The 24,368-nt window shown below is 39.8% G+C and overlaps 1 protein-coding gene across 3 annotated transcripts in view; it reads left to right on the top strand.

Annotated features, from left to right (window-relative positions):
• MID1 (midline 1) overlaps positions 1–24,368 on the top strand; it is a 326,390-nt gene that overhangs the window by 126,772 nt on the left and 175,250 nt on the right. The window lies entirely within an intron of this gene.

Below are 24,368 nucleotides of genomic sequence, written 5' to 3'. Positions count from 1 at the left end.
TTTAGGAGGAGCCACTGTATGAAAGTTAGGATCTGAGAAAAATGTTCTTGTTTCTTTGTGTGAGTCATAGTCTATTCAGGCAGCTCTCTGAAATCAGTAGGACTTGGGGCAAGGCGGGGGAGAGGGAAAGGGAGAAAGTAGAGGCAGGGGTGGAGTTTGCACCTGCAGTGGAAATGGAGCATTTGTTTTTTACCCACTTTTTGAAAACAAGATGGAAGCATTTGTGTATTTTAGACCTTTTGGCTGTACATGGAGCAAAAACCTGCTTTTTTACCTTTTTAAAAATTGTTGATGGGGGGTGTTTCTTGTCACAGTGGAGTGCAAATGAAAAGTAAAGTTTACATACTGCATTGCTTGGGTTCAATTAGTTCTTTTTCTTTGTGATCAGTCGAATGCATTGTCAGCACAAAGCGGAACCTTAGCAAAGGGTGGTATCAAAGGAGGATCAGAAGAAAGTTGGGATGTCACAGAGCATAAGAAAATACAAAATAAAAATTGCTACAAACAGATGAATATTGTCTTGTATTTGAAGCATAAGGTTCTAAAGCATGTGTGTGTGTGAGAGAGAGAGAGAAGTAGAAGAGGGGAAAAAAAGGGAGTGGGGGTGAGTCAGAAAATAAAAAGCACTAAAATTCTTCAGTGACTCCTCAGTAAAAGGAAAAGGGATGGGGCAGATTTAGCATTAGAATATTTTTGACTCTTTATATAATACCCACCTCTATCCAACAGAAGTCCTCCTCTTTCCACTTCCTCTGTATCAGCAGTATCTCCTAGGAAGTTGCATTCATGAAGTTGAAAATATGGGCCTGATTCTCCCCTCACACCAGTTTTACATTGCTGAAGCCCCATTAATTTCAATGGAGTTACTCCTGGTGAGAGGAGAACCAGATCCAACAGGGCAGACTCTTGATTGACATAATTTGTCATAGCTCCATAATGTTGCAACTACAGCAATTGAAGATCTGCCCCGTGTGTGTTTAGACACATTTTTGTGTAAGATTTCCCAGCTTGGTTGATCTCACCTATGCCACATGCAGAATTCTTCAGTTTCCACCAGATTTCTGTGGTGTTTGTGTGTGAAATATTTCAGTTTGGTAGTGAAAAGTCTGTATTTACTACTAGGTCTTACTGAACACAAGCCAGTGGTCTAATAGTCTAGAGCTGAAGGGACAGAGATCAACCTAGCTTCTTTGCATTTTAAAAATGGTAATTGGAGACCTTGCTAGGCCTCCAAATGTGATGACCAAAGGAGAGTACAAAATAACAAAGCAAATATTCAGGCACTGAAGTGTCATGAAATTGGAGGCATGAAATGGTTAGGAATCGCTGCTGATTTTATTTCAGAATTTCTGAAGAGAATGAGTACTCGGGCAAAGATGCGCCTTTTATATCTGCCAGCCAATTTGTTGTCATAATCATAGCATAGTTTGGATTTGCAGGGTTAACTATCAAACAAGTCTGTGTGTCATTGCATTTAAATGAAACTATATATTGTGCTGATGAATGATCTGGCCCACGGGCAGCATATAGATACTGAACAAGAGTGCATAGGCAATGCAACTAACAACCCTAGAAGAGCAGAAATTACCCATAGAAATGTAATATGCTGCCTGTTGGGCTGATAAGATTTAACCTGCTTTACAACTGTGCTGGGCCAACAGTCCCTAGCGGGACATCATGGTTGGTAGCATAGAATGCTGCGTTGAGATTTGTAAATGAGACAGGCAAAAAGAAGCAGCCTTTATTAGGAGGTAATTTAAAACCTCAGCAAGAGCTGCCTCTTTTCTGTCTGATATAAATAATAAGCTGACAAACTTCTGTAATGAAAATGTGAAGTTTCTGTACAACTAATGTGTACATCACATCTTTGAAAGCACAGTGGTAAATCTGAAGCTGGAAAATTTCAGTCTTGTAGTCAAAAATATGTCCATGAGTAGAGATAGAAGTGGACCTGTGTAATTTCTTAAGAAGGTCTAACATGAAAGCCAAATATATACCAGGAAACAAGATTTCAGCTTCACTACGGGTACTGAAATGTCAGTCTACCAAAATTCTGACCAGCTCACTACTTGGGAAAAGAGATCAAAGGTAAGAAAACTCTCAAAGATCAGAAGTTTAGATAAGAACACAGATGTGTCAGAATTCTAAGATTTATTGAGGCCATGGGGGCTGGATGCAGTTTGCTTGTCTGTATTCTTGGTATTTACTTTAAAACTGGAGAGGGCAGTGTGGTATCTGTTTTATGTTCCCCAAATGAATTTCATGAAAAGTAGGTGTTCAATTAGTTTTTTTTTAATATTCAAACTCATTTTCAAACTTCCGTTTTTGCCCACAACAAATAATATCCTCAAACATACTAACATCATAATGCAGCACATAGGGATTCTATGAAAGCAGATTTAGGGCTTTGTTTTCCACCCACTCCAGTCAATGGCACTACTCCCATTGACTTTGATCAGGGCAGGATTCGGCCCATGGTCACTTAAAAGGGTTCTATAAAACATGCAATTTGCTAATGGATCATTATGAACCTAATTAAAAGTGAAGATAAAATCTATAAGGCACAGAAGGTTATTTCAGTTCTTATTTATCATAGCTATAGGTCATATAGCTTTTGTATATGATTCATAGAGTGCATACATGCTGGATAGAATTTTAGTCGATAACACATGTAAAACATAAAATCATCCCTTTTCCATACAGATGTTTAGCTTTTTAGCATGTGGTTTCTATTTCCTACTTTCTTTAGTGCACCTTTTTTATTCTTAATTTATTCCTTGCTAAGAAATCTATATCCTTGTCTGAAATATTGTAATCATAAGACTTGCTTTAGGAAATGCTGCTTAGGATCCTATGCCCCCCCCCCCTTTTTTTTTTTTTGAGGGGGTGTCCTCTAATGGAAAAATGAGAATTTATCTCTGATTGTTTTTATGATTGTTTTAATGCTGTTTTTATGTGCCATATATAATAAAGAAAACAAGTGTATGGAATCCATAGGCCGAGAGTGTATCAGTTAATTAGTGGCTGGACATTACCCGGTAGGAAGTCTGGCAGGGTTTTTGTGTGTGTGTGTGTGTGCGTTGTCTGCTTTCTTTGATCACTTGTATGGTAAATAGACATGCAGAGTAACTATGGCAACATGTGTTGTAGGTTTGTGGGAATAGAGGGGACTCAATCACTGGACAAAGGATAGTTTGTTAGAAGAGTTGGTTATGATCAGAAAAAGGTGGCACCAATGAGGACTTTTAAAAACATAAGTTCTGAAAAACTCAAATTTCTGTTATCAGTTGGAAAATAACATTCTGTAGTTAAGAAAGTTCATGGCATGTTAGGGGTGGAAAGGGGAAACAAAAAGAAAAAAATCTGTTATATGATTATTGTGCAGTATATGCCTTATGTTTGAACCAGATGTACATATTAGTGTTTTAAAAATAAACTCTTACATATTTAATCCTTGTCAGTAGTTTGTGTATTACTGCTGGCAGACTGGCCTTCTGCAGTGTCTACAAAATTCTCTGTACTACTCGTGATCAAAAGATACTATTCCCTATTCCAGTTACCTACCTGTAGAGGTCAGACTTGAAGTTCACAAAAGCTTTACAAGACAGAATTTGAACCAGAGTTAAAACAGTAAACATTCCAGGGCAACATAGCCACTTCCTTATTAACTTTATACTGAATTACTTAATGATATCATTAGTTTATCAATAGCATATTATTAAATAACATATTTTATAGTATGGATGTGCCTAAGCAGCTTGGAATAAATGAAAATGAAGCCTTCTCTCCCATCTTGAACAGAACCAAATTTAAACTTTTTATTAGGTTCTAAATTATTTAGATGTGTATCTCTCTTGCTAATCCCCAGCAGGCCTTCTACCTTTGATGAAATCCATCTCATGTTCTCAGAATGTCTGGCATTCTTTGCTGGCATGGCTGCTGACTTCCAATCTAACAAGTTCCAGGGCTTCTGTGGGATCCAGGGTGGGGGCGATGCATTCTGGATCTCTTCTAACCTGGGGAAGCCTTTGTGCTCAGTAAAAATAGTACCAGATCTTAAGAGTCGTCAGCAGAGCAGCACCAAAGGTAAGGAATCTGCTGGAGGGTGGGTCAGGGATACTCTTTGGGACTGAGGAATTAGTAAATGCTCAGGGGACTTGTTGGAGGTCAGCAAAGTAGAAAGATGGGGTCAGGGAGAAAAGTCTGATGGGGTGGGAGGAAAGGGGGGCGGGGGGGGGGGGACAAAAACCAGTAAGAGTGAAAGAAAGGAGGCATACAAAAACGTGGATAAGTTTTGAATAAGCATCAGAACTTTCAGGGCTTATTTGAACTGAACTTCCAAACCTTTTAGGGTTCCCCATTCACTAGTCCACCCTTTGCTGCACAGTTTTTCTGTACATTTGTGAGATTTAGGGCTTACATTGTTTCTGCAGGTTGTAAAGAGTTACTGCACATCGCTGAGATCTCAGGCCTATAATATGGAATCTACCCTGTATGAAACTTGGAAAAGGCACTAAAACAGTTTGATGCAGCTGGTTATGATCTGATTTTTATAATAAAAATAGCTTTTAATGTTTCAAAGTACTAACGTTTTCTGCTACTTAATAGTTATTTATTATTATTTTTATTATTATTATACCATCTTATGGGGGTATGGGTGGAAAGAAATGCAAGTCAGGAAAGCTGGAATATAACACTTTAAGGTTTGTGTTTATTTGGCCCCGGATTATGATTAGATTTTTCTTGTAACATAAATGTTAACATGTCTAGGTCTAAAAAGACTTTGAAAAGTCCTAAAATGATTTAAAGAAAGCTAAGGCTCTACTCCTGGACCAGTGAGACAGTGAATGAGAAGACGCTTGGGTTTGGTATCAGTTTTTATTGTAACAAGATGGACTGTAATAAAAATATTTTGCCACAATAATACATTTATAAATTTTCTAGTTGTATCAATATAGATTTGATTACTGCTGAAAGGAGTTGGTACTTGACAGTCCATCACACTCACTTTATATTTTGGGAGAGGAGGATGAATTTTTTGCATTTTCACAAGAGGCCTGACAGTTTCCCCCAGGCACTTAACTCTCTGTGTCGCGTTGCACATGCACTATAAGAAAGTTATAGTTCTGTATTCTCCATGTAGTTATCCAGTCAGGGTCACTTCAGGCTCAGCCAGAGGAGCTACTGTGGAGCTGAATGAGGCGCACTTTCTCTCTTGCCGTCCCAGCATCTGAAATCAGAATTTCTGCTGAATTCCCATACTTGGTTGGTTCTGGAAGGGAGAAATGTCAAGTGAAAGTTTCTCAGGTCACATTGCATGAAACTACCAGTCTGGTACCATGTGGATTCTCCCATATTCCATATGACAACTCATGTGTAAAGTTCACATCTGGAAGTGAAGCCCTTCTGCCAGGTGCCGATAGCAGCAGCAATGGCCAGGTTCAATCTAAGTACAATAAATAAAACTATGACTCTAGCTCCCACCCAGAGGTGTGTTCCTACTTATGGATCTGGGAAATATCACCTCTCTCATCATCTTTGCAGATGATTCTTCCCTACTGAAAAGCACTCAGGAAACTTGGGAACATGGAACCACAAATACTTTTTTTGTGTTTTCGTGGGAGTGGGAAGGAAGAAAAACCCAAGAGTGACATGATAGCCACATATATATCCGCATACAATAATGTGAGCAAAACCTAATCAATGTGTCAGGAGTATGGCCAGTTCCATAGATTCAGTGTATTGTTGGCCAGCTTGTTGAGGTCAGAAGTCTTAGCCACAAAGCAATCCCCACTCACCTGAACCCCACTCATGGATCCAATTAGAATGGTAATCAGGGGGACATCAAGGATTGGCTCCCCTCTATCTGTGAGCCCCAATCCAGAGAAGTCTGCACCACTGGGTCCCGCTCCAATTTGGAGCGACCTGATTCACGGAAATCAGCTCTACAGCTGTGGTTCATTAAGGCCCTGTTGTGAAGTGAGCCCTATGCCACCCTTGCTTGGAGGGTCACAATGAAGTCAGCTCTGCAGAGTCTTGTTGCTAGGTGAGTGCTTTATGCCCTGGGAAGCTTTGGAATGCTTTTGGAATGGCATGCTTAACTATATTACTTAATTATTACTTCATTATAGTTCCCAAATCTGGAGTCAAAATTCTCAAAGTGTTTATTTTGGCCCTGAGCCTGGTCTACTGAAGTCAAAGGTAAAACTCCCACTTACTTCAGTAGCACAGGATCAGGCCCTGTGACATTTTATTGGTAAAGTTCAGCAAGGCATTGCATTTAATTAATTGCTCGGTTGGCGTAAGGGATGCGTGCATGTAAATGATTCTGACGCATGCAAAATCTGACAAGGGCACTTTGAATGTTGTATTTGGGGCCACTTCTCTTCGGGTGGTTGATACTAAAACTTACATGTATTGTTCCAATGCCATACCTAGTCTGCCTCAAACCCACATCCTGTGTTTCAGCCCTTCCTCTTGGTGTGGGCTGGCCTGGTGAGCAGAGTACAATATAATCATGCAATGAAAAAACGATTACAGTGGAGAAGTTGGTTATATCCTTAACAGAAAACGTTCTGACATTTTGACATTTACATTGTCAGCTGCAATGTCGTATTATAATAAATTTTAGTCTTTTGTAAGGGGAACAGAATCCCAGCTTTAATTGTACATTAATGACAGTTTTGCTTAGGGGAATTAGTATAAAACTTGTAATTAGATTAGGAAAAGAGAGGTGAAAAGTACCAACTTCTACTGTCCTCATTAAGTTGAATTTCATACATTGGGGGAGGGGATTAGAAGGCCCTATAATAAGGCCTGCTCTTACACACATTTAAGCATATATGTAACTTTACTTACCTGAGTTGTCTGATTCGTCTCTCTTACACTACTCACATGAATAAAGGTATGCATGCACTTAAGACATTTGAAGGATTGAGCTGTAATGCTGTAAAACTAGGAAAGTAATAAGCAGAATCACTTGATTTTTAAATAAAATGGTCCAGAACATCAACTGATATAAATTGGTGTAGTCCATTGACATCATTGGAGCTTTGGTAATTTATATTACATGAAGATCAGGCCTAATGTTTTAGGGGAGAATGCTCAATGCCACTAATTAGGAGAACAAGAAAAGTTTAGAAAACAAACCTAATTGCCTCTCTGTCTCGCTTTCTTCTCTCTTCCAAATTTTATGAAGAACATAAATCCAGAAAAATTTTGATTCAGAAATTTTCATTTCAGGACTGTAATGTTTATTTTGTTAAAATGTCAAATGTTTCATTTCATTTTATTGAACTGATCTAAAATGTTTCATTTTGAGTCCGTTAAATACTAAACTGTATTTTCCTATAGTAGCGCTTTACCTCATGAGAGTTGTAGTTCAGGCACTTGATGTTCCCTTTCTCCCCTATGGGCTAGGCTCTATGGTTGGACTACATCTCCCATAATGCACCCAGAGTTATGTGACTCCCATGATGCAGTAAGTAGTTTGGTCAGAGGGAAATCCACTTGCATTATAGTCTTCAAAGGAGCATAGCCTATGGGGACAGTAGGGGCCTGAACTGTGAACCCTCATAAAGGAATGCATTGATGGGAAATTCAGTTTAATCTTTTGTTGAACTGATTTGAAATGAAATGTTTCAGCTCAAAACATGAAATATTCCAATATAGGCTGATCTGACTTGAAATGAAACCTTTCAATTTGATTTGCCAATAGAAAAATGTACATTTTCAGCAAAATTTTCAACCAACTCTAGAGATCAAGACTATCCAGAGTTATCAAAAATTTTTGGAATATTCTACCTTGTGCTACAGGTCATAAGCCAGTGTCTTTTGGAGACCAGGAGGAGACCTAGAGTGCAGGGCAGATTATTCTACATTTGCCTGCTGCAAGTTCTTATACCTTCCTCAGAAGCATATGGTACAGGCCATTGTCAGAGACAGAATACTGAACTAGATGGTCCTCTTGTCTGATCCAGTCTGGCAATTTGCATGTTTCTATGTTTGACACAGAGGCCCTTGGGCAAAGGGTCCCCTGTCTTTTGCAAACAAATCTCACCTCAGACCTAACACTCATTACACCAAACAGGTTGTGCAGGATATTTATCCATAAAGAGTAACATGTCCCCTAAAAATGAAATATGTGCTGCAAAACCAGCACACAATCACAAGGGAACAGCAAGGCAGGGCTACTTTGGAAGAGGAATGTGGAAACAGCAAAATTCTTGTAACTTCAGTATATTGCCTGGTTAAAGAATTGGGACAGGAAAACATAATGGCAAAGGGTGGAAGAAAATGAAGTGCATGCCAATCATATGCATGCACAGATCTGCACCTGTGTTCTGGCTTGAGATAGCAGGGTCAAAACCAATGCATAGTTTGCTAGCTTGCTTAATCAAATAAATTAGCTTTGCAGTCTGCCTTTTTAAAAACAAATAAAATGCACTGAATAGAGTAACTGGTAGAGATTAATACTGCAGATACCATCTTTAACAATGTCCCTTGAAACCAGTGGCTGTAAAGAGTTAATAGCTCTTCTTTTCTGATTGGATAAACAAAAGATGCAGTTAGGTGAGGATTCCTAACTGGGAGTTTAAACGGTTCAAAAGTGCACTATATTGTTTTGGTCTAATTAACACAACATGGTGATAAGACATTAAAGTAGAGTGACAACACTATATTGATAACAGGACATTAATGCCTCCAGACATAGCCTACATTGCAAAAATCTGGGGAAAAATGCTTATTATGTTAGATAGGTCAATGTGATTTGACCTAGTTTTGCTTTGCTGTCTGGAAATTATGTCAGTATTAGTTATGTCATCCCCATGGTTGAGCAGTTTAATAACCTTTTTGCATTGCAGTGTCCTGCTAATACTTTAGATATATTCACTTATTCTGTACCAGGACCTTCAGGCTAACTGTAGAGATCTGCATCTGACAAACAAACCACCACCACCAAAACCCAAAATTGGCTTTCTTTTTGATCTATGCCCTCTGTCTGGTAAGAAGAGTGTTTTTTTTTTTTTTTTTTTTTTTTAAATAAAGTCACTAACAAAGGCAACCTATACACATTTCAAGGGGTCAGTCTGTTCTCTCCTTGATATACATTTATAACTCTCATTGAGGTTACTGAGTGAAGAATTACTATGCCTCATGTTGCCTCACATAGCTTTATTTATATGAAACTAAAAAAGTATTTCCAATTATACTTTTGCCTTTGCCTTTATCATTGTATAGAGCTGACTTAGTTATTGTGAATAAGCAGGTTCCCCCCCCCCCCCCCCCCCCCCCCCCCCCCCCCCCCCCCCCCCCATGAAACGGATGAGATCATGGGAAATCACTTGTCATTTTCCCTAGAGAAAATTTTGCTCAGCACCAAAGATAAAACTAGGATTTTCCTAAATATTTGTGTTCTTTGTATTCACATTTTTGGGTCCCCCCTGGTCAGGTTTGGACCATACAATCTGCCATGAAAGGGATGGTGGATAGGAGCAGGCTAGGGAATGAAATGTGGCTCCTGGCTCCCGAGAGGAAATAATCTGCTTCTAGTGTAGCAAATTACCTACTTCTCTGCACCAGTTCGTCTCTGTTAACTGCTGTGTTAAAGTGGTGAATCGCTGGCTCCATCTTTCCTCGGTTCTGTCCACCCACTCTCCAACCACCTGTACAGATGAGGGAGTAGTGGCTCTGTAGAGTTAACTGTTTCCCCTCCCTACTTCACCCCTTGTATATACCTAATACCTATGGTATTTTAAGGCCAGGGCATAATTCTGGCTTTATGTAGCATTTGTTCATAACCAGTAAAGAGCTTTGAATCCTAATCTTGCTCCCATTGGAATTGAAGGAGAGGGGCTTTTGGCTAGTGCCTCTGGATGCAATCCTACAGGCATGTGAATAATTTTATGGGGCTACTTATGTGAGTGAATTTACATACACATGCAAATAGTTGACGGCTTGGACTCTTGCTGGGGCAGGATTACTCCTTTTATCTGCTTTCTCATTTTTTAATAACGTGAATGATGTGAAATAGTCCTTGGGATTTGAACATGGCCTTGTTCCTCATAGTTTTAAATATTTTAATGGGAAAATTTCCCTGCCATTTCTTCACAAATAAATATAATCTTCAAAATGTCCTGGTGCTCAGATTTTTCAGCTCAAGTAACATTTCAAAGTGTAATTGCTATCTAAAGTTCTTGAATGTGCATCAGACGTAAATGCTCTTACACCCCTTGTTAGCAAATTTAATTGGAACAAAAGCCTGATAAGAATATACGTTCAAAGGTGCCTCGTAAATACTTGTGAAAGGTATAGAAATGACTGGAGTTAAGTCTAGTATTGAGGGAGCAGTATAAGCATATGCATTGCCTCATGTATATGTTACAATAGATGGCCATAGCAATCTGCAAGCAAGTGGAATGACAAGGTTACCAGCTCCTTGTAGTTTACAATCCAAACTACATCAAGAACGCAACAAAATCCACAACAGAACATGATGGGGGAAAACTCAACTGATCTAAAACTGATCAAAGAACTTTTTTTACACTACTGTTAATTAATCCATGGAACTCTCTTTTGCCACAAGATATCATTAACAAGAACTTAGGTGGATTAAAATTTTAATGAGCTATTTATATGGATAATAAGACTTTTTCCACAGATACACTAGCTAAGAAAAGCACTTATAAGGGATGCTTCACACACAAGTCAACCAATTGCTGCCTGAGGTTATGAAGAAACTTCCCCTTATTGGAGGTTATCGTACAGTTGCCTATTGCAGGTTTTTATATCTTCTCAAGTATCGAATATTCTGAGTATCAGAGGCAGGATACTGGACTAGCCTGATTATCGATATTATCTGTTTCCATTAAATGATACCCTCAAACATAAGCAGAGGATTTAGCTTTAGTAAGGTGGATTTTCTCACTCGGAAGTGATCTTTTGAGCTGATTTTGTTTCCCATGTGTTTTGTGGGAAGGGATGACTGGGCATGGACCAAAATATTAGGAGCTGAAACAGAGAAGAAAAGATGGAATTTCAAGCTGTTGTAGAGACTAACCAACAAGTTAGCAACACATCGATATAGGGAGAAAAAGAGGAATCAAATATGACACCAAGTTTGAACTTTGTGTTGGGGAGACTATTGGAGTTATCAGCAGAGAAGGGAAGGTTTATGAAGAAGTGCAAGGCATTTTATTTTAGTTGTGTTGAGTCTGAGTGGGTGGTGGGACATCCAGACACAGAGACAGCCACTGCTCCTATTTTCTTTTTGTCAGGATTGCCCTCCTTTTTTAAATCCAGTTCCAATGGCTGTGCATCCTAACCTATGTGTAGCTGTCTGAGAAGTCATGTTGGTCAAAAAACAGGAAAAAAAATTACAACAACTTTTTTTGTCAATACCCCCCCCCCCCCCGAAAATGTTTTCATTGAAATGTTATTGAAAATTTTCATACAAATTTCTGAAGTCAAATTAATTTCGGCCAGCCTCAACTGAGCAGTTTTTAAACGTTTCCTGCTGCTACAGGGATTCTCAAACTTTTTTTGCTGGGACCTCCTTTGAAAATATTTCAGGCTGTGATGATTCTTCCCCTCCCTCCTCATCATTTCTGAAGGCTTAACAAAAGGTGCTATGGAAGAAAGAAGTAGTGAGAAAAGTCATTGCTAACTTTACATACTTCTCCATTAATATGCATTCCTTATCCCTGCTTCAGTCTGTGAATGGCATGATGATCAAAGGTGATTTAGCTCAAATAAATCCTCTGGTCCCCTGGTTTTGATTCTCATGTTTGTTATATAAAACAAAGAAAGAACAGTATTTCAATATGCAGTTTGGAATTTAGCTTATCTAATGCCCACTAAAATAAGTTTTTTCTCCTATGATCAAACCCCAAGAAAATGTTTTGTAGGTAGGAATTTTTTACATTCTCTCTCTCATCAAGTTTTTACTGATACCTGCAAGCTTGATTGTGAAACCAGATATAAATAATCAATTTAGAAACCAAATGAACAATAAAAAGGTTTCTTGATATTTTAAAAAAGAGAGAAGCAAAATTTAAAGGGATGTTTTCAAGGTAAGAAATTCTGGGAAATACCTTATTTCATTTTTTCAAACACTGTTTATAAGCTGTAACTGAGCCAGATTGTTCACCAGTGAAAGCGAGGGACTCCCATTTACTCATAGTGGGGTCTACTCATGTGAGTAAAAACTCACCAGCAGGGTAAGAGCCTTGCTGTCTGGTCCTTAGTAGTAATAATAATAATAATTAATAATAAAAAAAATTGAAATAGTTTACTCCAGCGGTTCACAACCGGTGGTACGCGGAAGACGGCTCGGTGGTACGCGAGGCATTTCCTGCCGCTGATTACGCTGCCGAATCCCCCCCTCGCCGCCGCTGCGGAAGCTCACCGCTGCCGAATCCTTCCCCCTGCCGCCGCCAAGAAAGTCCCACCCACCGTGGGAAAGATCCCGCTGCCGCCGCAAGTGTTCTCCCCGCTTATTTACCGAGTTCCTGACTGTACCTGGCCTGAGTGGAACTCGGGGAAAAAAAGGTTGAGAACCGCTGGTTTACTCCATTGTTCAAGACTCTAACATTAGTTAGCATTGGGAAGTAGACAACCTTGTGACACACATTTTTGATGACTGCAGCTATATGGAGCTGAATCAGGCCTTGAAAATCAATGTTTTTAGGATGTATGTGGTGTTTTAATCAAAATTTGTAGGGTTAAATCTAGTGCTAATAACAGTGATATAACACTGGCAAGAATGTTGTATGTAGTTGGCAGATGTCCGGCCTAGGCCAGTCGGTAACAGAGAATTCTAATTATACCAAATTCTGTGCTTTTATATGGTTCTGATGTCATCAGATATTCTTATAAAATCACTAAACACACACAGAACCTAAACAGGGTTTGATTGTAGGTCTTCAGAAATGAAAGGTGATTGAGTTTAATTCAGTTCTCTGCCCCTGGCAGTGTGAAGGGAATTAGTCATTCTTCTTTTAAAGGGTAAAGTTTTAATGTTTTTCAGCAAGTGAACTGGCACAAAGCAAAATTCGCCCAGTAGTTTATTTTGTAGAAAGTCAAGAGAGTGAGGGAAGCTTTGGGATTCGATCATTTTTGCTTTGGAGGTTTATTTATTCTTTTATTCTAACTGTTGTTGGGGCGAAAAGGTTAGTCCTGGCTTCAGGTGATAATGGATACATTATTTAATTACTATTTATGTTTATGCTCAGAATAAGGTCAAGAATCTTTGCTTAATGTATGAGAATGAATGGGATTCAGAATGATTAACACCCAGAGGAAATTTCTCAGCATTTATTTTGGCTAGTCTATAATTGATAACTCTTAGAGCTTGTGGCATGACAGGCTACATGTCTATCACCATCTTCAGATCTTAACTCTGAGTAGCAGTTATTGGTCACATATGGTAGCTTGTCAACTGTCGTTTTAAAAATGGAATGCAAAAAGGCACATGGGTAAATTATAGCAATTTGGGGTTTTGAATTATTCTAATGGGGAGAAATAAATATAGAACCACCTCAGATGTGACCCTGCCAGCAGAACGCACTAGACTACCCCCTCTCCCACTAGTTAGGGCTGTGGCTGGATGTGATTTGAGAGAGGTTAGCAGAATAGAAACTGGAACACAGTGCTCTTTTGGTGGATGGTACCATCTGTCGTCAGCTGTAGGGTGGCAGATGTGGTTGGGTGTGAAGGCTCTGGCTGCATTAAAGTTTGTTGGATCCGGGTTTGTTGACAGTGTGGTTTTGCTTCATTCCTTTGGATATTCCTAATGCTACAATACTGTGCTCAGTATAAAGCACTCTAGGCCAGATTCATCCCTCCACAGCAATGGAGGAGAGGATGATTTTTGCCTATCCTACTCTGCTGGCAGCCATAACTTGGCCCACTTGCTTCATTGCCATTATGGTGCTTGCAATAGCAGTTAATTATTGGCATGCAGATCTGTCCTGGCCATATTACCTCCCTCTTCCAATCCATCTCTGACTGCTCCATGCTACCCCAAAATGCTCCTTTTTTCTAGAGCATCGGTGCATACTGCACAGGCAAGGTTTGGGGGTGAGGGGCTGCTTGGTGCTGACCACTTGCTTGGTACAAGCCTAGCTAGTGCAAGAGTCACAGTGCTGGGATATATATCCCCTGGGGAGATTCAACCTGGTGTATCGCTGCTCAGTGGAACACTCCTAAACCATTAGTGTAAATTTATAAAGTGCCTTGAGTTCACATTCTACGCGCTAAGGCTACAAAGTAAAATTGAGTAGTTCCGTTCCTGTAGAGCTGGCTGGAAACCAGAATTTTCATCCGGCAGGAAATTTTGAAATTTCCATGATGATGATCTGAATTGGAATAATGAAAAGCTGAAATACTGCGATTTCCCATGGAATGGAACTTACAAAAAAAAAAAAAAAAATGTATTCAGAGCCATTGAAACTATTTGGAATTCACATTCACTTTAATGTCAAATTATTTCAATGTGAATTTTATATCACATCAAATATTAAATATAGTATTTATTAAGCGCACCTTCTAAGCAGTGAAGACGAAGCTGCAGAAAAAGTGTTTCTACAGCTCAGGCACCAGCTAGGGACTACAGATATCACAAGGATGGGTGTGATATAAAAGCCTACACGTGCAAAATTACAATATTAATAATGCATTCACATGTATACAGCACCTTTCATCTCAAAGAATTAAAAGATTCTTTAGACATATTTAGCCCTGGTTTGAAGTGTCATGTTAAAAATGTGATGCACAGCTGTAGCAATTCATTTTAAATATTGTGCAGATTATTTTTATGTCTGACATTTAATAATATTTGTTAAAGCCGTAGACTGGGATGCAGGAGAATGGGTTCAATCTCTGGCTCTGTTACAATTTCCAACCTCTCTGGGTCTGTGTTCACTGCAGACTTAGCCCAGGCACTTATCTTGGTGTTGCGCCTCACTTTATTTGTGTCGTCACACAAAAATCTCTCCTTTGAGTCTAGTGGCACTTTCAACCCAGGCTTGTTGGCCTGGCTGAGGATATAGGTTGGAAGCCAAATTCCGCTTTCACATGGGCTGGTAACTTTCTCACTTTACAGTGAGGATGCAGGCTAAATCACTTGAGTGCTGATAATCCTCCTGTGCCTTCCCACAATTGCCCCCGTGTACCCAGGAGCACAGACAAGTTTTCCCACAGTTCACTGGGAAAGCATCATAGAGTGGCTCCACTTACTACAGCACAAAGAACTGTGGAATGTGCCCTCAGAAATCCCAATACCGCAGGCGGTGGAGCGTAGCACCAGTGAAGATACAGCAACTCAGGCAGGGCTTTGCAGTGTACCGTGCTTAAAGTATGTACGGGGTGGCGCGAGGAGTAGCAGATCTGGCAAAAAATAAAAATAAATTGAGCTGGGTCACTGAGAAGTGCACTTTATGCACTGTTTTACTAAAGCCACTGCTCCCAGACTGAGTAAACCCCTTCTCCCTCCTGCTTCCCCACTTTCTTCAGACTACTTTAGCACTGGCAGTGTGTTTGCTCATATCCAAGGCTAGGCTATTCCGGGTGCTCAGACCCAGATGCCAATTACTCAGGCTAACTCTGCAGTGAAGACATACCCTACGTGACTTAGGACAAATTACTTTAAACTACTTTGTATTTTGATTCCTCAATCTGTAAAATTAGGATAATCCTTCTCCGTTTCACAAGGATGTCTTGGGGATAAAATCCTTCTTTTGTACTATAGCTAAAAGCCCATCGGAGCAGATCTTTGGGAATGATCAGAACTTTGATCTGCACGAATGGATTATGGAGTTGATGGTTTTATGATGCCATACAAAAAGATTTCAATTAACCTCAGCTGAAAAATGCATGGTACTGAGAAACTTATATATCCGATTAATTGGCCTTCAGATCTCTGGGCCCAGTTGTGACGTACCAGGGCACAATCCAGACTAGTGGGGGGGGGGCTGTGTCACCCCTGCCCCTGCAACTTTGGGTGCCTTGCAATGCTTTGTTGTAATTGCTCCCACCTGGGCCACTCACAAACAGCCTTCCAACATACACACCACTCGCTGAGTGTCTGTGTGTAACTGCAGCCTGCCTGCTACACCCTGGATCTCACCAGCCTTGGTTATACTGCAGGGTGACCCCGATACACCCCTATTCCCAGATCTTCCTCCAGAAATGTATGTCTTGTGCTGCCCAGTCCTCTCCTGGACAGTACAAATATATTAAGTCCGTTATTCCTTTAAGGGAATAATATAAACACAACTTGTTATCACAAATGGAGTTACCCAGACACTTGAACACGGTGGATTAGATAAAACAATAAAACAAGTTTATTAACTACAAAGAGAGATTTTAAGTGAGTACAAGCCATGAGGCCTAAAAGTCAGAAATGGTTATAAGAAAAATAAAGAAAAAACGTTTACTAGTGGTAACTGAGCAAACTATATTAAATTCAAGCAAAATTTCTCACCACATGCTTCCAGCAAGGTTAATGACCAAACTCTTTAGATCATGACCCCTCTCCCCCATCCTGAGTCCAATAGCTATTTGGAACAATTTTTTAATGGGTTTGTGAATTTTTAAGAAAGCTGTAAAAATTCTTGCTAGTCTTAGACTTGATAACTCTCTCAGATTAATATTTTTTCTTAATTCAAAAGTATAAAACTGGGTTCAATTATTGGATTTTTTTAAGCAGTCAGTATTTATTTACACAATGGAAGTACTAAAGTCTATCCCATCATTAATAATAATGCAGCTTTTAAATTACTTTGGACAACCGTGGAGTTACACCAGGGATACATTTTGATCACTTACATATTTTTAAAATCCATAAGTGTGTCTATGTAGATATGTATACATTATGTCTGTCTATCTGTGTATCTGTCTATCAATAGACCTCCCCTGCCTATTGTGTCAGCTCTCCACTGATGGGCCAGATTCTGCTCTTAATTACACCAGAATAAATCCGTGTAACTGTGTCAACTTCATTGGAAGTACTCTGGATTTACACTGGTGTAAATCAATATAGATTTTGACCAATCAGGTTTGTGATGGCTTTAGTGGAATTGCACCAGGGATGATTCTGACCACATGTGCTGTGATACCTAGCCTCAAAAAATAAAGGAAGGGGCAAAGTGCCACTTTGAATTTTGAATTTCCTTTCTTAGTTCTTGACACAAGCTTCTATTCTCCATGCATGAGTAACTTACTGAGGTTCTCTTTTGTTGATGGAGCTCTTGGAGCTGGGGATATGCAGACATAGAAGATGTGGAGTTCATTTCTTTGCCTCTGTGGTTCTGATATTGTGAAGTGCTCTCTCCTTGACCTAACCAGGGATTTGGCTTATTACTTATTACACTTATTACTCCAGAGGGATTTTGGCATAGCTATGGTTTTAAATTGTACCTGCACAGATATAGCTTTTGTTCATTTTTCTGCTGTTTTGTGAGGAGCATGGAAAGTTATGAGAATGAGGAGCCTAGTAAATGAAATGTAGTAGTAGTATAATTTTTATTTGTTGACTCAGCCACCTACATGTGAATTATACAGATATGTCTGTGTGGTCCGTTTATTATTTGTAGCCTTTACTGAATACAAAGTTTAATGAATCCAGAACAATGCTCTGGTGGCTTTTTCCCTTAGGTTGTAGCACTGCTCTAGATCTCTGACCAAACCTACCTGAGCTCCCACCCTCAGTTTCTATTATACAGCAGTCCATTGAACTGGCACTCTGGTTTCTGTTCTGCAGAGAATGAGAAGAATATTCCTAACACCACACAAAAGCTGAAAGGATCAGAGTTGGGAAGAGGATTAAGGAGTGCATGGGGATGGGTTTGCTCATGGGTAAAAGCCATAAAACTGTTTGGAGAAATGGAAGGTAGAAGAAAGACGATAGCTTAAAGTGTTTCAGGTAAAATAAAACAATAGTGAAGGGCAGATTGAGTAGAAGATAGAAGGGATTGACAGGACTGATGGAGAAGTGCTATTGCTAAAAAGAGTTATAGTGCTAATCCTTTTCAATGCCTCTGAAGGCTTCGTAATTGAGTCCGTTGGGGCTTAATTATGCATATGTCACTCCACCTTTCCCCAGGCATCTGTTTAAAACAGAGCTCAGCTCCTTCACTCCAAAATGACCACTGACCATAACTGAAAAAGACTGCTATAAGTAGACCGCTTTTCACTGTTAAAATGCAATTCTACCAAAGGTATTGAATAGCTTGTGAAGAAATGGCTTAATGTGTTGAAAAGGAGGAGCATTCATTGGTCACAAATATTCTGAATATCGTAGCTACGCTTTATTTTTCTTCATCTCTGCAAACCTAGAAGGATCTTTTCAGTAATAATGTTCAGAGTTTATAAAAGCACACTTGTTTCTTGGAATTACTGAAGCTATGAAATCCGTGAACTTTCCCCCATGTTCTTACAAACGTCGTGCCAAATCTGTGCATTTTAAAGCAATGAGAAATTTGTGTTGCCCTCGGCTGTGGATTTTAACAGCTATATCTTTCACTGATGATATGTTTCAATGCTATTTTCTTTTTAGCTCCCAAAACTTCACCTCATCCTTTCTCTGCATTCACAGCACCCACTGAAAGATGAATAAGTATCCTCTATTCAGAGAGGTACCTTCATATTTAATCTGACCCATTAATTCCATTGGGTTTTTTGATTGAAATGATTCAATGCCAATAATCCAGAGAAATAAAAAAAAATCTGTTTAGGAGCTTTGTGTTCTTAAATCTGGAAATAAAGAGTCTGATGTTATGATCCATGAAGGAATAGTTTGTACGAGTAAAATGGGTTGCGCAGGACTCAGCCACAAGGAAACTGGAAATACTTCCTGTGTAATGAACTGTGCATGGTGGAGACTCTAGGGAATGGTTGGCAGTACAGAGCTATCTACAATGATGTGGTCATTTTAAGTTCCATTTAGGTTTTGTTATTTTAGTATTGAAACAAAATTATGCTGAAAGAAAATATGGAGCCTATCATGTAACTCTGGCAAGAAAAAAAAGCAGACTTCAGAGCATTAGACTATCATTTAGAAGAAATACATATATCATACTCTGATTATTCAGCTGAGAACATTAGAGATGAAAGAAAAACACATTAGCAAATGGTAAGCAAATAGCAAATGGTAAGAGCCAGTGAGGCAGATGCAAACCGTAGATTCTTGACCAAGTAGCTGCAACTTAAACAAAGTAAGATGGCACTTAGGGTGAACAGCCTGTATTTTCAAAAGTCATTAATGATTTTTGGATGCCCAACCTAGACACACTTTTTAAAAGGACCTGATTTTTTTTTTTTTTTTTTTTTTGAAAAATGTTGAACACCTATCCTCCAGTCATTAGACTTCTGAGATGTTTCAAATTGGACATACAAAAATGGATATTTCACCTTCAAAAGATGAGCCTGGGAACTTACATTTATAACTTTTTGCTAGATACTAAAAAGTATGGACTCATCAGAGACACCGGATTTATAGCTTCTTATAACAATTTGTAACCCATTTAGCGTCTCCCTGCACCCCTCTCCCCCCCAGCCTTTTTCTCTCCCTTTTCCCCCTGTGACTGGATTCTAAATGGTCCCTTGAAATATGTGTTAATTACTTCAGCTAAACAATCTGTTCTGCCTTACATTTAGCTGTGACTCAGAGTATATTTCCCAGACTTGAAGAAGAGCTCTGTGTAGCTCAAGAGATCGTATCTCTCATCAGCAGAAGTTGGTCCAATAAAAGATATTGCCGTATCCCCTTTTTTTCTCTCTGATATCCTGAGATCAACATGGCTACCACACGACTGAATACAAAATCACTAGTTATTGTTGAAAATGCAGGCCAGTTTGACCTGGTAACAGTGAAAGGAGGACAGTGACAACTGCTCTGGAGCTGCTATCAGCCTGTCCACCTCTTAATATTCAAACCAAAACATCCTAAACCATCCAAGATCTAACTAGCCAGTTTAGACACAATGCATTCATAGTCCAGGCAATTTCAAAGCCTGTGGCCCCTTACAGGCTACTGAATGAAGAAATCCCAAACCTGACTATTGAGAGTTCAGGCATTTCTGTGGATCCAGTCCTCTTTGGCCTGGAAGATGATCTGATGCTGGAAAGGCTTTCATCATAGCTAGCCTCTGTGGCATTGGAAAACCAACCCACCATTCCCCCAAAAGGACTCCTAGCCTTCTGCCAAGGCAAACTGCCACAGATGTTGCTCACTTTGAGGTTTAGCTGGCAAAAACCACCAGCAAATCTTGTAATAGACTGAAAACTGGCTGCAATAGATTTAAGTTCAAAATACCCCTGTTCATGTCAGAAGAATGTCCTCGGCTTCAGTTTCTGGCCCCAATGAAATGTACAAGAGTTCAGTCTCTTGGCTAATATCCTTTCACGTTTGATCCACTGGGCTGTCAGTGCCTCCCCAAGCTAATGTTGCAGTAGCAGTTCAGGCCATGCTGTCTGGGAAAAGTTGCTTTGGCCCAGCCCAGTCCCGTGTGGGGGATTCTAAATGTTGCCAGCTTTTTCAATTTTATTGTAAGTCTCATATTTTGTTTCTCCCTCCCTGCTCCTTTCCCCCCTTAAAGCCCTCACTCCCAAGGTCAGAGAGTTAAATAAGAATCTCAGATTTCCCTTTTTAATTTTTTTAAATAGAAGTCTCTAGCTCTCATGGTAGTTGAGAAACCATACAGATTCAAAACCCAGAAGGCATGTAAAAAGAGCCCCAAACTTCTTATTTTTTAATCTCATGATTTTTGGGGCCCTGACTTATGGTTTTTGATTGGTCAGTATTGGCAATGAGTTTCAAATTTTGGGTGCAGAGTCTGCATGTGGAGGAGACCAGGAAGGAGCAAGAAGAGACCTGCATCCTCTTGAAGCCACCTCGTATGTGCAGTACTCTGCCAGCCACTCTTAGCATCCCTTAGATATGCTGGGTTTAGCCAACAGCAAGTATCCTAAGAAAGGAAGATTACTATGAGTATTGGGCACCTTAGCACGGTCCCACTTAGCTCTACCTCCCAAGCACTTGGCATCAGAGAAATGCTCCTGGTGCAGGGAGAGGGGAAATTACAGGGATACTTGTCTATGCTGACAAGCACCAAAAATTGACGTTTTCACAAACATATCAACTTCTGTAACATTGTGGCTTCATTCATAGATAACATTCTTAACATTATTTGACCAGGTCTCTATCAGTAACAATCAACTGTAGTGCTAATATGTGCACGAGTTGTCATGTTGGTGTAATTGAGACTAAACTGCTGTTCTACATGCTAAATATGTAATGTTGTAATGTAATTTATATGCACTAAAATGTCTAAGGGCTTTTTTTTTTTTTTTTTTTTTTTTTAAATAACATGGCGGTTTTAATTAGAATCAGCCTATAAGCTGACAGTCATGTTGGCAGTCCAGATGTCATTTTTTAAAAAGTAAAAATCAGATAAGTTACAATGGGGATATTTAGATCAAGATAAGTCAGAAAAATGTATTTCAGTGACTTCACTTAATCTATTCCAAACTAAAAATTTTACATGTGGTGATTTATAAGGAACGCATGGAAGGTCATATCATTCCCTCAGTCAGTCATGACAATCAATGGGAGTTGCATATTCAGTTTATGGTCCAAGCTCTATGGTCTAGACTGATGCTGTTAACACAGTAAAAAAAAATGAAAATAAAAATGGCAATGTGCTTTAGAAGCCTTTGTGCTTTACAAATGTGTACTGCTAATGAAAATGAGTACCTGTCTGGGTAGCAGCTATTCTTTGCAAAGCAGCAATCTTGACTCATAGCTGAGTAAGGGTGCTTTCAGAAATTTTCAAGAAAAAGAATATTTGGTCCTCCTGTAGCCTTCTCACTTAAAAACAAAACAAAACAACCTTTTAAAGCCACCCAAGGAATGAATTACATGCCAAATGAATAAAAATAAATACTAAACAGGTGAAGCTCAATGGTGGGATTTTTCTTAGAGACCTAAGGGAGTCAAGCTCTCTTACTTCCTTATGCCCTTTTGTGAACCCCAGCCCTCAAAAGATTTGAGAATTGTGAAGAAATGGAAAGTTCCTGGGAAACATTCAGATAACTACAGAAGCGGAGACCATATCTAATATCTAGATAGATGGTAAGTGGTTTGCCCCCACAGATGCATATGGCTGTAGTATCTGAGGAAAAGTGACCAGGGACCAAAAGCCACCATCTCATTCTGAGCAGCTTTCCTCACCATTTTTTCTCTCTCCCCACCTCCCTTCTTCTCTGGCCTGCTTACAAGCAATCAGTCACCACAATTTCTCATTTGGGTAGAAATGGTCTCATTTCTCATCTGAGGTTGCTCACAGTGTCACTCCATAGATTTACCACTGAGGCTGCAGTTAGTGACATTGGCAAGCCCCTATCCACATGACTCTTTTGCTATAGAGTATATAAAGAAGAATAGGTTTTTGTGTTGTCAGCATTCGATATTTGTCTCTCTCCAAGCCAAAAAATTGTATGCATAATTTGGTATAATAGGGAGATGTAGGTCTAGTGCGAAGGCAGAATAAACCCCCTTTTTAACTAGGGCCTTAGTTCAAGTGTCGCAGCCAGATTTCATGAAGGAAAAAGAAATAAATTAATTCAAGAACCCCAAGTGGATGGTGAACTAAGTGTTCTGCTTTGTGTTATTGCTAGTCTGTCTGCACCATCTCTCTTCCACACTACTTTAACCTCCATATTTCTGATGTGAAACAGTATAATGCAAGATTACCCATAACAATTCATCATACAACCTGATTGGTCAGGCAGAGTTTTTTCTTTTGCCACAAGTGCTGCTGCCAAATTGGCACCAGCTCTACAGATGGGGATTTTAAGCGTCACACCTATAGTTTGCACTGTTCAGACTGTTAGTGCATGAATTCATTTTATACCCAGGAATGTTTCTGTACTAATAGGACACTCTCACCCAAATTCTGCTGTCTGTTACGCTAGTGTAAATCCTGAGTAACTCCATTTACATCAGTGGGATCTTCAGAGGCAAAGAGCATCTGAAAATCACACCAAATATTTATATTCATGACTCTGGATTTAGATGCCTAGCTCTTGGGCGTCCAACTTTGAAATTTTTCACTATACAATTTAATCAGTTCAAGAATCTTTCACTCACGGTAAATTTTCTTCTAACTGCTCATTATTAAATGGTTTCCCCAACAAAGGACCTATTTATCACATAAAGATAGTGTGGTCAGTCTTTGTTATTCTGCACATTTGTTTAAAATATGCATGATTACTTGGAGCCTCATCTCGCTTGTGTACAAAGGGCTCAAGTCCATCTCCCATTGATGTCGAACACAAAACTCCTATTGTCTGCAGCAAGAAGTGAATGAGAGTTATGAGTGCCAAACACATTGCAGGATCACATTCTATGTATTTTGGTTTACAGGAACTGTTTCTTTAACTTTCATCCTTCAAAACCACAAGCATTCACATAACTTAAAGATATATGTCTTGGCAATGTATAAGTTTTTTGAACAGTAGCATTTACGCACATCAAAATAATTTACATTAAAATAAGTGGTAAATGAAACACATTTCCCTGGCTATTAGGGTACCATACACTTTGATTGAGCATGCTAAAAATACACTGTATCTGCAGCAGTGCGAGTGACGAGGGGCTAGCCGCCCTGAGTGCATACACATCTGAGACCCTAGGCCAGTGGTTCCCAACCTGTGGCCCATGGGCCAAAAGTGTCCCATGGGGTCTTTCAGAGTGGCCCACGGTTCCCCTCCTACTGGCTACAGAAGGGAGCCACTGCCTAAGTACCCAGGTGGAGCGCATTGCCAGTGCAGGCTCCTTGCTGCAACCAAGGGGATGGGAGATTAGTGCTCCCCTCCCCCTGGCTGTAGCAGGGAGTATGGCAAAGTGCTCCTCCTGGGTCCATAGGTGCTGGGGTCCCTGCTGGATCCAGAGGAGGGGAACACTGATCTCCCATCCCCCTGGCTGCAGAAGGGTCCACTGCCTAGGTACCCAGATGGAGCAAACCGTTTCCCTGTTGCAGCCAGGGGGATGGAAGATTCTCATTGCTGAACTCATTCCCTCTGGCTGCAGTGGTGGGGTGGGGGGCTGCTGGTGGAGACTGGTGGCCCTTCAGGGTGTAAAAATTATATTTGTGGCCCTCAGGCTAAAAATCTTAGGAACCTCTCCCACCGCTCATAACCTCTCCCACTGCTCATACTGCCCTACACTCTGGTTTTAGCACAGTAGCTTCATCAGAGCTAGTGTGAGTATGTCTCTTCAAGATAGAATTCATGCTTCCATCTTGAAGTGCAGACATACCCAGTGTATCATAAAATCCTGGGTCAGCTGGATGTTTAAAATAAAATAC

This window comes from Emydura macquarii, unplaced genomic scaffold, assembly GCF_026122565.2.
Source record: "Emydura macquarii macquarii isolate MOO-44397 ecotype Brisbane River unplaced genomic scaffold, CSIRO-AGI_Emac_v2 contig_1424, whole genome shotgun sequence".
Taxonomy (NCBI): Eukaryota; Metazoa; Chordata; order Testudines; family Chelidae; genus Emydura; species Emydura macquarii.
This window is presented reverse-complemented; position numbering and strand designations above follow the sequence as displayed.